The sequence below is a fragment of the Streptopelia decaocto genome (assembly GCF_964273445.1).
Source record: "Streptopelia decaocto genome assembly, chromosome: 4".
Lineage (NCBI taxonomy): Eukaryota > Metazoa > Chordata > Aves > Columbiformes > Columbidae > Streptopelia > Streptopelia decaocto.
The window spans coordinates 50614625-50627655 of record NC_138658.1 but is presented as its reverse complement, the minus strand read 5'-3'; the positions used below and the strand labels follow the sequence as shown (position 1 = coordinate 50627655).

General features: G+C 37.4%; 1 protein-coding gene across 8 annotated transcripts in view; it reads right to left on the bottom strand.

Moving 5' to 3' along the window:
* Positions 1-13031, bottom strand: part of FRYL (FRY like transcription coactivator) — a 168997-nt gene that overhangs the window by 95813 nt on the left and 60153 nt on the right. The window lies entirely within an intron of this gene.

Below are 13031 nucleotides of genomic sequence, written 5' to 3'. Positions count from 1 at the left end.
AAAACATTTATTTAGTATCACAGCTGCACCCCATGTGAATTGCAGTACCAAAAATCAGGTATCAGAACTCACTCATACATGAGTCCAACACACACATAACAATTACAGTAAATAATTACAATTCTTGTTTTGCACACATTGACATCTCTAAAGATGCCCCAGATCTACTCAAAAAGTTCTGATGTTTCTCTAGCATATTCCAGGACTGCAAATGTTATTTTTTTTAATTGATATTAAGAATTCTTACCTAGTCATATTAAGATTTTCCTACGATAGTTGTATAGGGAACCTAGTCTTAGTCTATTTTATTGTTCTACATATCACGATTTGTTCAGGAAGGCTTCTTTAGGCCTTTTTGCAGCTAAAGTGTGAAGAGGTGTGCCTGGTCAATTCTGATGAATTTGCAAAATTTTCCTGTGTTTCCAACTTGTACACGTGCAATTTCTATTAGCTAAATATTATCCACAGCTTTTACTCAAAATTCTTTCAGTGTGCAACTCATTCATGAAAATACTGGTTGCCACGGAGACCAAACCTGCGGCACTTCACATTCTCCCAAGTTTGAGTCTCAGCCATTCATAATTTCTTTAATCAGTTCAGAAAGTTACATTTTACATAACTCAGAGTTCCTCGACTTCCACAGAAAGCATTCATTTACCAAATGCATTACTGAAGTCAACAACAAATCAGCATGAGTGAAAGCAGAATGGTCACAACTACCTTATCCTCTAATTAAAAAGGTTACCTTGCATAAGTTTGGGAGTACTACATATGACCTGTGTTTTTCCCCCTAAGAGTTTTTTGCATAAACTTGCTGTTTTGTTGGAGTAATGTGTATTTTTTCCTGCATACAAATTGCAGTTTGCTGTCTTCGAGGCTGGAAGGACTTGCCAAGGTCACAGGGCTGAGTTCCTGGCTACCAGCGGCAACACCAGAACAACATGCACGCACACCGCATGTCATAAAGTGTTTATGAACATCCTCTAACACTTTGATCTAGCGCTTTGATCTCGATAACAGAGGTCCTAAAAGACACAGAAAAGCGTGAACCACACAGCACAGGCAATGGGAGATCAAAGATGCTGCCATGTTCTAGATCTCTGTGGTGGAAGTTCACTGGATGAAAGCACGAGAAGGTGTCACAAAACAGACCAAAGCACATGCTGCAAAGAAAGGCAACAACCTGAAATATCTGACTTGAAATAAAAATTCTGTCTTATTCCATATCTCATGACTGCCTTGTCCCTCACTACAGAAGCATAAATGCGTCAGGTACTTTAAAAAATATTTCATTTCTTTACAATGTCTACATTCTCTAGTATTCGTGCTTTTGTCACTCTTAAGCCCCGATGCTTCCAAAGGCAGCCCAGGAAATGAGAGAGATGCATTACATGTCAAGAACAAGAGCACGGAGGTTTGAGGGGATAAGAGACGAAAAGAAGGAATATATCCTTCCTAGCCATAGCAGGTATCAAACTGAAACACCAAGTATGAGACTGACAAAATAGAAAAATGATGCAACATAAAGATTTTTAACTCTCCCTTTTTGAATTCTCCTTTCATCTCCATCTGCAGATGAACAAAATAAAAAATCAAGTACCTAAGAACTCCAAAGAGATATCCCACATTTCTAGGTAAACAGTTGCTTCTATCCTTATTATGAGATTTTCTAAGAAAGACAACGCTTTGTTACACTCAAAAGACAAGGTGGACTCTATTATTTTAAATCACATATTGAAGCTATCAGACTGAAAACAAATTAGAAGTTTAAATCTCCTTTTGAATATCATTAGTTGCTTTGGCTCCTTCTAGACTTACTCACTGGCATGTGCCACAATCCCCACATGATCAGGACTGGGGACTTAGAGGAATACGCCACAGCTCTGGTCCAGTCCAGGCTGCTGAACAATGAGGAGCTGGTACTCAACCAGCTCTTCTTGCTCTATAGGGAAACTGAGAAGGACTAACATACTCCTCTACCCAGAAATACACGTAGATTTGCTTTATGTAGATAAGTCTTAATAGTGTGGTTACACAATACATTTCAGTCTCCAGTTTTCAAAAGATTGCCTTAAAAAGCCCATGTCTTTCAAGAATCTGGAAAACATCAATAGCTGATCATCTTCAAATTACTATCATTACGTTGCATTAGTAAACTAATCCTCAGTAGCAAACCATCTTAGGATGTTACCTTTCAAGCTACAAAACAGTTTCTCTCACTAAGAATAAATCCCCACAGCTGTTTAGGCTGATCTAAAACCAGACGCACTGCAAGCAAATCCCACCCCCAGGCTCATGTGACAACATAGGAAATCAACTCAAAATGGATAAACTGGACAAAAACCTAACCCTGGCAGGGAAAAAATAAACAACTGGACTACAATCAGACCAGCTCCCAGAAATGTTGCAGAAATTTCAAGGCAAGGCAGCAGGCATGATCACGAGAGCCAGGGGAACATGGCACCAGGACAGCCTTACATGAGCCCGTAGTGCCACGGACCCCTCTGGGGCTGCAGTTCCCCACAGCCCCCTTCAGATGGCACAAGCTGCAGCACTGACCAGGGACGCAACCCAGCCACCTCCTGCCCTGTTCCACCCTCCTCCTGTGCAAGCAAACACAAGTGGGCAGCTGTGTAATGAACGGAACTGGAAAAGCAGCATACGTGTTATTAACTTTTTTCCCCCAGGTTAATTTTGACACAATCAGTTGTCCAACTTGCTCACATGCACAAACTTTTCAGCTGGTAACAAACCTCCCCCCCAAAATAAGAGAAAAATGTCAAACAGAAGCAGTTATTAACGCTGCCATGAGAGGATTACAAATATCTTAGTGCAGTGACATGCCAGTGTATTCAAAAGGCAGAATAAAGATTAGGATATACTTTCATCTATGAACTTGCTGAGGACTCTAATTCATGACAGCATTAATGGTTTACATGAACGACTCTTGTTCATGGTTTTATCTGCTATGTAAAACCAGTAAGTTAGTTAAACACATACAGAAAAATACAAAACAAACAGTATAGGAGGGGAAAAGGCAAGGGAGCTTGACTGTGTATAATTTAAGATTTATTGTAGTTCCTTAGAGAAAAGACAAAATCTTTTATCAGATTTCTTAACTAGGTCAAACAACATTATTATCTGGTGTAACTATGTTCAGTGGGATTCATTTACTCATGAACTTGCAATCGATAACACTGTAGGAAGGGTCTATGTGGATTTTAAACAACATGCTTAATGGAAAAAAAAATCTAATTACAGGACAGGATTAAATAATTTCTTTCTGTTATTCTTTGTCATTAAAGCATAAGCCATTCTCTGCTGTTAGATGCCAGAAAAAATTTGAGTTTCAAACATTGCTTTGAAGCTTCAAAACATGGACCATTCTACAGAACTTCAGCTGAAATCTGGAACCGAAAATCATACCACTCGATCGTTCAAAAGAAAAAACTACTCTCATAAATCGCTTGAAAACACTGGATGTTATTCACTTGAAACAATATCCTGTTTGTTTGCCCTGCTGCGAGCTAGCGCTACTGGGAAATCTGGGAGCAAGTGCCGTAGGAAATCTCTGTTAAGCAGTATTGTTTGGTTGCTAGGGCCACACCAAATTGTTTGGATAGTTTCAAGGAACAGTAAAACAATACAAAGGATAATCAGACACAACATACTCCAAGGTCAAAAGGCATCACACTCTGATGTACGCTAAATTAGAAACAAAGTTGTTTCATGTTAAAGACAAGCGTCCAGAACTAGGAAAGGTTTCTCAATACGCAAGTAGTACTGTTTTTATCATCCTGCTTTGTTCTGTATAGCACAAACACATCAACTATTGGAGAATATAAGTAGTGTCCTATTTACCAACATGATTATTCAGGATTCAAACATACAAAGCAGGTACCAAAAGGTAACAAACGCACCCCAGCCTGTAACAGTCCATAAGTGCTTTTCACTTCACAGCTAATATGAAATGATGATTTTTAGCTTTTGTATACCTTTTTTGGTACTACTTTACACTTAACCAAGTGATGACCCTTCATATGTGCTCTAAGTAGTACTTTCTAAGTTTTTCATGTTTTTATCTGAAATGTGCTTTCTTTTAGTTGCTGCTGTCTCTCAGCAAGATGGAACGGTCCAACTGAAGCACAACTTTTGTCAGGTATCTCCCCTCTTTTGAGATATCTGAAATTATAATTAGATATCTATATCTAGAATTATTTTATAGTTCTTTGTTTTGTGTGTGGTTTGTTTTGTTTCGGTGTTTGCTTTGTTTTTCCAACCATAAAATAAGGACACTCAACACACTTCCAAGAGGGCCTCCTCAGTTTTCACCAAGCGGATTCTTGGTTGCTATTTTTAAGTTCATTGCTAAGGTAGCAAGAATACTTGCACATCCAACTGACAATATGAAAATTCTCAAAGATTAAAAATATTATCTGTGTGGTTACTTAAAGGAATTTTAATTAAGCTCCGTGTCTTCCATTCTGATAAACATCAAGAACATTTCATGCTGCCTTGCAGAACTGACATTAATATACATAGAAACACATCTGTAACAATTGTTAGAGTGTTTCATAGCAACAAATCTTCGGTTATTTTACCAAAGGAGTTATTATTTTCTCCTAATAAGGATGTCAATGCTCAAAAGAGATGGCAACCTATCCAGTATCGTCCCAACAAATTATGAGGAGAGCCAAAAAGTTAAACGTAGGTCTCCTGTGTCCCAGACCAGCAGTCTGTTTTCTAGAGCAGGCAACTTCTTCAACAACCTTATTATTATTTCACAGTTTTACAGTTCCTGTAGACCATTAGGTTTCTATTGTTTCCAAAGTCTGTCTGTAAGTTGGATTTATTACTGCCTTACTAGCTCTAGCTGTAGAGAGATTAGAGAGATTCTGCGTTATACTGCACTCATCCAGAATTTTCCGTTTATTTCATTAACACTCCTTTGCCAGTAAAATGTTACTCATTTTAAACTGTGCTAATAGATTACAATAGAAGAAATTGCAGATTTGTAAAATATACTTATTTTAATCACTTCTAGTTATATATTATATAAACGCATTCCAATTTTTTCAGTGATGTACATTATTCTCAATGATGTGCTTCGATGGTCTAAGAGAATAAGTCTCTGCTAGATGCCATTTTTTGAGGCATTCTTATGATGTGTATAAAAAAAAACCAACTACCTAATAAAAACACTATTCTCGACACAGGTATGAAAACTTGAAAGTGCAAGGAGAGGCATAACAACCTCCTGACACCAGAGTCATGCCACTTTACAAGATAACCTAAATAATGCAAATAAATCCACAGTTGTTGCCAGTGAAATTATGTATCTATTAAGGGCCACTGACCACGCAAATTTTCATAGGCTGCATCACCTAGATATTCCTTTGCTTTACATAATATACACCTACCTATCGGTAACACCATAAATATAAACATGGCGTCTGAAAGTGAAATCAGACCAAATACATTAAAAAATACATGAGCAAGAAAAAAAAAAAAAAATCTGTTCTTTCTCACATATTTCTCCTTAGTCTGGCTATATAGTTTCTGATGAACAAACATCTTATTATATTATCTTCAATACAGACTACACTATAATTCATCCAGTGACATGAGGCATGGCATCCTCTCTTCTTTCTCTGTGTTGGCAGTATACAGTGAATTATCTTTGGAAAATGTTTAACAAAGATCATGGCTCCACGTGTCCAGTCACACTACATGAACAGCCAAAGAACAATTATATCTAACTAGCCACATAGACTAAAAGCTCAGATTGCAAATTCCTATTCACTTCTTTCTCTCTCAATGATTTTATGTGAATTTGATGAAAATCATTAAATAACCAGCAGTAGCAGCTGGTCCTTCTGTCACACATTTATGAAATGTCACATGTCACTAAGATGAATGGAATACCCACCTGTGAAGTGGAAACAGGCTTTGAACTGGCTTAGTTCAGCGGTGTGGTTCAGTGTAACGTCTGTAAAGCCAAGCCAAACCTTTCAGCGACAGGAAGTTATATATGTATTGATAACTTCCCATACATGTCTAAATTGGAATTTACATTTTACTTCTGCAATAGAAACACTTTCCTATTGACAATTTATCTAAGGAGCTCCAGATACGTTTATGTTACATTTTAGCCATGTTATGGAACAAAGAAACATAAATAAATGCTGCATCAATGAACAGTAGGTTTATTTCAGCAAGTAGCTAATAAAGCATATGGCTAAAATGTGAAGGATGCCCTGAGGAGGAATACAGTAAGTTTTGATTGTATTGTGGGAACTGGTACTATGACAGCTGAGGCTTCGTTTGGACTCCAAACCAAACCAAACAGCCCAGAACAAAAACCTCAAATAAATCTTCTGAAGCTTTACCATACAATTCATTTTTCTATCCCCAACAAACATGAACATCCTTTCTTCATGGAAAGTTGACTCAACAAAGAGAGCAGCTGCCAATTTGTCTAGTTACGGGTTTTCACATGAATATTGTTTTCTGCTTTCAGAGCCTCTGAAAACACAGGCAAGAAAGTTAATCTTAGCTTTCCCCAAAATGCAGACTCCTCTGCTAGCAAATGGTAATAGAAATATTACTTCAGGCCAACACAGACATACAGCAAAAATTCCAAGGCATAAAATCTTAATCTGGAAGTATCTAGTTTTCTAGGTATCTGGGCCAGATCACAATCCTTTAGCAGTACAGTCTTGCTGCTACTGATGATCTTCAAATTTGAAGCTGTGCCTTATAAACTAGGTAGTTTTGTCCTTCCAAAGATTCAGTGGTCTCTTTACCCACTGCTGTTAATGTTCCTGAAAATTCCATTCATAAACTGCAACTCTTAAGATTTATTTTGCCATAATGCTTTCTAGAAATCTAGCCAGTCACCTGCAAGAAAGAAAGCAAAAGAGAAACATGTTTTGGTAACATAGCTTCAAACTTAGAAGTGATGGGTTTTGCTATTTGAAAAAAAAAAAAATCCATTTACATTAAGGAGAAAATTTCTCCTCCGTCTTTTCCACACTTATGAACATGGTCTGAGATGTATTAACTCAATCCCCTGCATATCAAACACAGACAAGTTCTTGAAAGGTCTCCCTCCCCTTTCTAAATTCCCCATCACCAAAATCATCTTGAGACTTTTTGCTGTATTTTCTGCCACATAGCACCTTTCCCCCTTTCTTGTCCTAATATTCAGATACTCCTTGAGGAAGCAAAGAGAAAAAGAAATTCTTCTTGCCAAGCTGCTTTAGTGGCTGAGCAAATTCTAACCAGCAAATGTTCAAGTCCCTGTACAGGACTTCATATCTTGTAGTCTCTTCCCTATTTTATTTTGAGACTTCTCAAAATAAAATAGGTATATTATTTCTTCCCTGAAACTGTGGAACAGACAGAAAGACACAATAGATTACAGAGATAAAAATCAGGAAAATTATTTTTAAATACTTCTTTTGCCTAGTGTCAGATACATGAGAAGAGAGAAACGGGGCCACAAAATTCCCCAAGTAAATCCTACTGGCTTTGCCACTTGTTAAATAAAGATTACGATAGTCATTCCTCTTACTTTTATATACAGGTGAGAAACAGCAACCCTGCTAAACCTTTTTTAAACCCCTCTCATCTGTGGAAAGCAGCACAACTACTAATTGCAAAACACCAGTTTAAGTGTTTAACCCTGAGCAAAGCTTTCTCTCAGGTCAAAACCAAAACAAAACAGAACACTACAATCCTCAAAAACTGTTAGCAGAGTAACCTGTTATCCTCATACTTCATATAGGGAACCTGCTTCTCTATAGAATTGTGACTGACAGAATGAACGACAGTCACATATATGACATACAATCACCTAAATCAGATAGGCAGGTATTTTATACCTATGGAAGGTAGAAAACACAAACAGTTTTGTTAAGAAATTTAACAGTTGAAAAAGAGGTCAGATCTGCCATTCAGGACAGTGTCAGGACGGCCAGGGCAGCCAGTCAGAAACAGACTGTTGGTTGTTGCTGGGCTCACTCTGTCCACTGAGAATGTTGGACTCAAGAGCAGCAAAGGCTGCTACAAGCTACAGTCTCAAAGATCCCTGCTGAAGCTCACCTGATTTCTCATGCTAAGTCATTCTAATTTAGTTAGTATGGGACGGCAGGGCAGCATGTCTCATCTATGGTGCAAGTAACTACCTTTGCAAAGAAGAAATTTAAAATTAAATTAAAAACAACACCACACACAAAACACTAAGATATATGCAAGACCAATTTTACATATTTAGATTTCAAAAAATCCTTAACAACATAACAAATAGGACATAGATGAGAAATACTGGCTGCAACTGCTACAAGCCTATGCACAAATTACAACTCATTATGTGAATCTCTTTACGGATTCTCCTATGGTAGACCACGCATGTAGATTATTATCAGACAGGAAAAAAAAGAAGAAATTGAAAAATAATTTTGACAGCACGAGATGCCAAAAGACCAAGCCATAGACATTGGAAAACAATGTGATAAAGCACAAAAATTGGACAGGGAAGAGGAAATCGGTTTGAACTCAATTGTCTCGGGTCCTTGCTATTCATTCTTGATTATGGCATGCCATCAGGAAATCCTGACCATCAATGTGTCAGACCATTAAAAATGTAGTTTATGTAATTCCTTTTCTAGAACAACTGCCAGAATAGAAAGCCTCTTCAGATAAACCATTTTAATTAAAAATCATATTTTGAATTTCACAGAAATCCTCATTTAGAAAATGAGATTTATTTAATAGCATACTTCTAAACCGCTAATATATTTAACGTGCTTTGATTCACTGTCAGAAAGCTGTTCTCATGCAAGATCAACTCAAAAGAATGTAAAGGGTGACTCTTTCATCTGTCCATAATCTAAATCACAATCCGTCACGTATGGAAGTAAGATAATAGTAGGAATGTAAAAGTTCAGGGATACAAGTTAAACTCCCAATGGTAATCTTCCAAAACACTTTTACTGTCCTGAAGTTTTATCCAACTGTAGCTTTCAATTCAATTTAAAGCTGTACATATAATAAAGCAAGTTAGACTTAATATATTGAATTTCTGCTGGAAAACAGTTCTGTAATTAGTTGCAAACTTCTCAGAGAAAAGATACCAGCCCAAGCACACGTCTGTTACCTACTGTCTTCTTTCCTAGTAGACTTATTGTTAAGTCTTAACATGGCCCTACTGTCAAAATACTTTGCACAGCCACAGCAAAGTACTAGTGCTATGTGGTCAAGCAACAGAGGTTGTGTAATCTGCTATCTCCATTTCCTTCAAAACACTGAACTACAACATGAGCATATTTAACTCCCAAGTTTCACTCCCTTACAAATTTTGTATTCCCTCAAAAGAGTAACCACATAAGCACTAAAAAACCCCTAAACTTGTTTCCTTACTTCCTATAGCTCGATGTTAGGCTTCTACAGCAATGCAAGTCATGCCTTAATTAACGAGGCAAACACAGAAGCAATTCTATTCCAGTTTGATTAAATTGCAAATAAAAGCTTACAGTACTAATTTTAAAGAGCAATATCTGATGTTTATTTTTTATTTAAAATTCTTACTGCGACAGAAGATGACGACTTCCTTTTGAATATGGAGAGCAAGGATAGAATAACATAACTTTGGTTTGTTCTGTTAGTTCTTCTGATCCACCTGCCTGCAGGAAAACATATAGCAAGCCACCATGAAGTCTGAGCTAGCAGTATTCCTCATCTTTTGAGGGGACCTAAGCTTAGGGACATCATCACATGAGTCACGGTTATCATGCTTTTTACACAGTGCTGTGCAGTCACGTAACAGCCCAGAGACCGCAACTCGTGAAAGCACCACGCACCTTTCCTTCAGCTCTAGCTCCTGGAGTCAGAAGGACAACTGGAAGGAGCTCAGCTCAGAGGTCTACTTATCTGGCATCAATTCCAATGATTCATGACATTAATTTTCTCTCTAAACATAAGCAATTACGACTTTCTTTGACGATGTAAAAGCTAAAAATGCTGATGCCATGCCATCGCTCGTTGCTGGATTCCCAGCCTGGCTGCAACATTGACTGAAAATTCACCAATAAGGACCCAGAAACAAGGCACCCACTTGAGCCTTGCGGGTACATATAATCCTGTATCAACGTTTTCCAGTATTTTGCCATTAGCAGGCTTTTTTTTTTTTCTTGAGGAAGTTTCCAAGGGGAGTGCAGATCCCCAGTGAACAAATTCAAGCTTGCAAGGGCAGTTAGTTTGGTTTCCCTGCATCCCCTCTCCCTGACAATGGCTACAGTTTAAGAGCTACAAAATGACAGTCAGTTTCTCAAGTGACAGGTAAGTCTGTGGGTAATCTTGCACGTACACTTTCTCCTCCATGGCCTTTCTGCTTTGTATAGAAAGTGTGCCCAGCTCAGCCCATGGGGATGGGGGAAGCAGGGCAGAGAACAGAACACTTACTTTAAACAGAGAAATGCATTTTTTCCTTCCTGGGCTATCAAATTGAAGGCTGCACTGGACTGAAAACACACTGATGCTCTGTATTCCATGTTAAGCATGAGCTGACAAAGGCAATAAAATTATCTCAGTGCTTGGCTAAATGATGCAAAAAGCATAAGGGAGGCAAATACAGCAATGGGAAGATGCACCAGTCAGGCCTGGAGCCTTGAAGAGTAGAACAAGAAGGAAAGAGACTGATATTTGCAAGTGTTTATTCCAGATTTCCATATACACTGTTCTACAAATTACAGAAGCATTCATTTCCACAGCAATGATGACAGTGAACTTTCTCTGAATAAAGACTAATTTTTATGGTAGGCTAATTACGTGAAGAGAAAGAAAAGCACAATGTAAACCCTAAATCTAAAGCTTTAGCTAGAAGCACCTAAAAAACTAAAGTTAAGGCAAGGATGTAGCATCGAAGGAACAAAAACACACAGATATCTGGGTTGCACAGACTGCTTAATTCTAACACTTGTCACTGCAAACACATCTGTGATGAGGCTCTGTTTCCTTTCAATAGATATATGTACACCATACACAAAAAATGCATCAAGTAACAAGGTCAAAGTGATCACAGACATGCCTTTGTTAACCAGTGAACAGAAAAAGAAACCTAAATACCGTCTCTCATCTTTCCTAATTCACATTCCTCTGGAAAAACAAAACTCCACATCCTCTGAGTTTGAACAATTCAGGATATTAAAAACCTCACTGATGCACTGTACTGAAAGAGAAAACAATGTCAAAATGCTCAACAAGTTTATGTTTGATATTATTTCCAAAAAGACAGTGTCAGAAGCCAGAAGCTTTTGTGACAACTTCTCTCGCCAAGCACAACCCAAGTAGTTTGTTTAAATTCCCCCTCCCACTGTCTGCTTATTCTTCCCTTGTGAGGAGAGGGCAATTCCAGCTCCCAGCAAAAAAAGGAAAAGACTTTTCCTCATTATCCCCATTATGCTCATTATCCTCAATTATCCTCATTAATGTCAAACTGATATCTTTCCTGAGTAAATGCAGTAAAAAGCTATTTTGGAAAAGGATTCTGGAGCACCAGTTATAAAGTAACCGATAACTTCAAATCATGTATCATTAAAAAAAAAAAAAATAAAGAAACCAAATGAGTTTCTTTTAATATGTTCCATATAAGCATATTATTATTTCAGATTTAAAATATTTCTACAAGTTAAAGCTCAAAAACTTTACACTGGCCTGGACTGGGTCCATTTACAGAGCATTTTCAAATCTTTTAAAGTAACTACCTAATGAAATATAAAGAAATATCATAACAGTATTTCTGACACTGAGATATGGTTTGAAAATTAAAGTGTTAGATACACACACAAGGATTAAAAAAGAGAATAAACAAGCAAAGACATTTGAGCATTGGAATATGCTGAAGCATACACAAATGAGGGTTAGAGTAAGTCTCACTCATTGTGTACCCGTTTCAGGAAAGAACAACTGTCCTATGCTCTGATTCTGTCAGTTTTGCCTAGTTATCCTCCCTATGAACATACAACCTGAAAAGGGAAATAAACATCTGAAGACTAACTCAATCTGTCACGTTTAACACAAACATGCCAAGGAGGCAAAAAAAGAAACATTTTCAGAAGTATATTTTTACAGTAAGTTTGCTGAGGAGTCAAAGCAATAAGTAAATAACAAATAGCACATCCAGAAAACTACTTAAATTTAATTGTAAAAGAAAAATCATATCTGAAGATATTCCCTGAAGTTTTCTGCCCTGCACTGGGGGGATCAGTTCTTCTGAAAATTCAGCTCTTATGGTTTTCAGTTCCCAGTGCAACCAACCAAAGAGTCAGCACATAGGAGACGTTGATTCTTTTCAACTACAGCATAAATTCCCTTGTGATGGCACATACACATCTTACAACATTGATATAAATTCTCTGTTTTTAAATTAACTACAGTTGTCTGTGATTTTTTGTCTATCCAACGTACTCTTCTGAACCAAGCCCTTTCATTCATCAAACTCTACAGGAAAAAAGCAATGTCAACTGCTGAGCTGGTGATGCTCTGTGATGTCTATATTCTTTTTTTTTTCAAGGAAAAAAAGTTTTATTAATATGAAAATTAGAAACATGTAGAAAATTTAGGATGGTTCACTTGGTAACTTATCCAAAGTTGTTTTGCTTCTGTGGTTAGTGTGGGAACTGTATTTTGAGGCTCCTCAGCATTTTTTAAGTCTTTACCAGAATAAGGTAGTGCTGAGTTCACATGAAGCCCTAGTTAACAATATTTTTTTTAAAGTATGCATGCGACACTTGAATTTCTAACTGAACCTTCTGAAGAAATTAATCTATGCTAACTGCAAATAAAACGTTATCTAAACTAGCAAGAATTGAAAGTTGTCCTACTCCATAGAAAAACAGCCTTTGGGCTTTAAGTCTTCACAGAAAGTGCAAGGGCACAGCACAAACCTGGTTAAAAAAAAAACTCATGTAGCACGCAGACAGAGCCAGTGCTTGAACTGGACCACTGTATGAAGACAATCCTAGGGGCCA